This window comes from Eumetopias jubatus, unplaced genomic scaffold, assembly GCF_037043125.1.
Source record: "Eumetopias jubatus isolate StellerSeaLion01/CBP00866 unplaced genomic scaffold, mEumJub1_p1.0 scaffold_7, whole genome shotgun sequence".
Classification (NCBI taxonomy): domain Eukaryota; kingdom Metazoa; phylum Chordata; class Mammalia; order Carnivora; family Otariidae; genus Eumetopias; species Eumetopias jubatus.
In genome coordinates this window covers 108,229,201-108,232,256 of record NW_028274813.1, presented here as the reverse complement: position 1 = coordinate 108,232,256, position 3,056 = coordinate 108,229,201, and the positions used below count along the sequence as shown (strand labels likewise).

Genomic DNA, 3,056 nt, shown 5'->3' with positions numbered 1-3,056 from the left:
AGAAAAAAAATGATATCAGCTGTAAACTTGGATTTACTCAAAGAAGCAAAGAATGTCAAAAATAGTATAAATATGTTAGTAAATGGTTTTATTCCTCATTTTTTAAAGTTCTTTAAAAGAAATTGAATAAATGTATCATGATAATAATATGAAGGATAGGAGGCAGAAATGAATGTATAGTGTTGTAAAGGTCAAAAACTGCACATGAAAGGATATAATTTTGCTTAAAGGGGAACTGTAATGAGCTAAAGATATCTATTGTAAGCTGTGGAGAAATCACTAAAAAAAATAAAGAAGTGTATCTAATTAGTCAACAGTGGAGATTGAATGGAATGAAAAGGAAACCTAATTAACCCAAAGGAAGGCAGGGAAAGAAGGAAAAAGGAGCAAAGACCAGAGGGGACAAATTGGAAACAAGAAACAAGTTGGGAGAGTCATACCAAAAATTACATTAAATATAAATGGTCTAAACACCCCAATTTAAAAAATTCTATCAGATAGACTAAAAAGACAGATCCAACTATATACTGTCTACAAGGAACCCAATTTAAACATAAAGGCACAGATAGTTTGCAAGTAAAAGGATGGAATCAGATACACCATGAAAAGAATAATGATAAGAAGACATGCGTGACTGTATTATTATCAGAAAAAGTAGCTGGGCGACTTTGGATATCCGTTCATCGTTAGTGTAGGACTACTTAGTGCTGGGCCTTGCAGATTTGATATTTTCTCCTTCTGGACGGGAGGCCTCTGCCACAGCCATGTTACACCAGATCCTGGGTCAGGCCAAGATGCACCCGAGTTTGATCTGCATCTTCCTATGTTATTGGAGCAGCCCTGTATGTCTTGTGCCTGGCATTGTTCAATCCCGATGTCAGTTGGGCTAGGAAGAATAACATAGAACCCTGGAACAAACTGGGTCCTAATGATCAGTACAAGTTCTACTCAGTGAGTGTAGATTACAGCAAACTGAAGAAAGAAAATCCAGACTTCTAAGTGAAATGTTTCACTATAACGCTGCTTAGAATGAAGGTCTCCCAGAAGCCATCTGCACAGTTTTCCACTTATCCAGGAAATATTTCCCCTGTAAATGCATGAAATTATGTTGGTGTATTGTGTTGGGCTTTATTTTACACTGATTAATAAATATCTGAAACTTAAAAAAGAAAAGAAAAAGTGGTATTGGGCAAAGAAATACAATCAGAGATAAAAATGAACATTTAATTATAATAAAACACAATTCATCAAGAGACACAAAATCCTAAATGTGTATACTTTTACTAAGATAATTTCAAAGTGTGTGAAGCAAAATTTATAGAACTGCAAAGATAAATAGATGGATCCACAATTGTTGTTGGAGGTTTCAATATGTTTCTCTCAATTACTGATAGAACAAAAATTAAAAAATCAGTAAAGATAAAAAACACCTGAACAACGCTTTAAGCCAATTTGACCCTAACTGACATTTATTGAGCATCAGTTTAACGATAGTATGCACAATTTTTTAAAGTGCAAATAGAATATGTATCAAGATGCCATAAAAACAAATCTCAGTATATCTGAAGGACTGAAAACAAAGTCTGTTTAATCCCAACAAAATGGAATTAAACCAAAAATCAGTAACAGAAAGATATCTAAAACCCCCAAATACGTAGAAATTAAGCAACACACTTTTTTTTAAAGATTTATTTATTTATTTTAGAGAGAGAGAGAGAAAGAGAGCGTGAGCAAGCGGGGGGAAGAGCAGAGGGGGGGGAGAGGGAAAGAATCTCAAGCAGACTCCCTGCTGAGTGCAGAGCCCTATGTGTGATTCTATCTCACAACCTGAGATCATGACCTGAGTTGAAATCAAGAGTCAGATGCTCAACCGACTGAGCCACCCAGGCACCCCAAACAACACACTTCTTGATTCAAAAGCCTTGATTCAAAAAGTGTATCACGAGATATTTACGAAGATACCTTAATAGGTGATTATGAAAACTCAACATAAAATTTGTGGGATACTGATTGATGAAAAATTTTTGTCTTTAAATGTTTATTTTACAAAGGTATTTTATCAACATTTCTAGTTTCATTCTGAAAAAAAAAAAAAAACTAGGAAAAGAAGAGCAAATGACACCCAAAGTAAATGGAAAGAAATAATAAGGAGCAGAAATAGAAAATGGACAAATAATTGAGAACTTCAACAAAACCAAAAGCAGGTTTCCAAAAAGACCAATACATTGAAAAACTTGTGGCAAGATTCATCAGAGAATGAGAGAGAGAGAGAGAGAGAGACAAATTACTAATATAATGAATGAAAGAGAAGAGCTAACCACAGACTCTAGAGACAATAAATAACAGCAGAGTAAGGGAGTGTGATGAACAACTTCATGCCAATAAAATCAACAAATTGGATGGAATGACCAATTGCTTAAAGACACACTTACTCAAGGGAAAAAAAATCCACAATAGCCTGATATGTTATGAATGTGTCTCAAGCTTTGTGAGCGATATCTCTCATCCTTAGAGCTATTTGTGTTACCTATGATGGCCTGCTTTGACTAATATGACTGGCATCATGTGAAAGAACATGAGGAAATAAAATGCTTTGGCTATTTCCTTTCTAAATTGACAGGCACATATAGGGCAAAAAGCAGCAAATAGAGTTATGCTTACCAAGACACTAATCATGGAAGCATGCCGATGAAAAATACTGTATCTCCTGACCGGGGAGAGCCAGGGAATAAGATGCCAGTTGGTCACACCATCATCAGGCCACTTTCTTTGAGCAACCCATGTGCTTGGCTGTCCGTGTCTCTCCAAGAGACAGTGGAATGTCAGAGATCAAAGGACACCTGATCTTGATTTAGGGAGAGAAAAAGACTGATTCAGGGATTCAGATAGTCTATCCCATTACACCTTTTAAGTTTGCTTTTGCCATTTAGCTTTTAAAAGAAATAATTGTTTGAATACATAATGTTTAATTAAGTCACTTGGGGGTTTCTTAGTTTGGCTTCTGCATATAGTTTTTGCTAAAATCTGAGTAACGTTGGAATTGAAACTGAAATTGG

General features: G+C 35.4%; 1 pseudogene; it reads left to right on the top strand.

Moving 5' to 3' along the window:
- Nucleotides 1-764: 764 nt before the first annotated feature.
- LOC114206279 (cytochrome c oxidase subunit FA4 pseudogene) lies at nucleotides 765-999 on the top strand (annotated as a pseudogene).
- The last annotated feature ends 2,057 nt before the right edge of the window (nucleotides 1,000-3,056 follow it).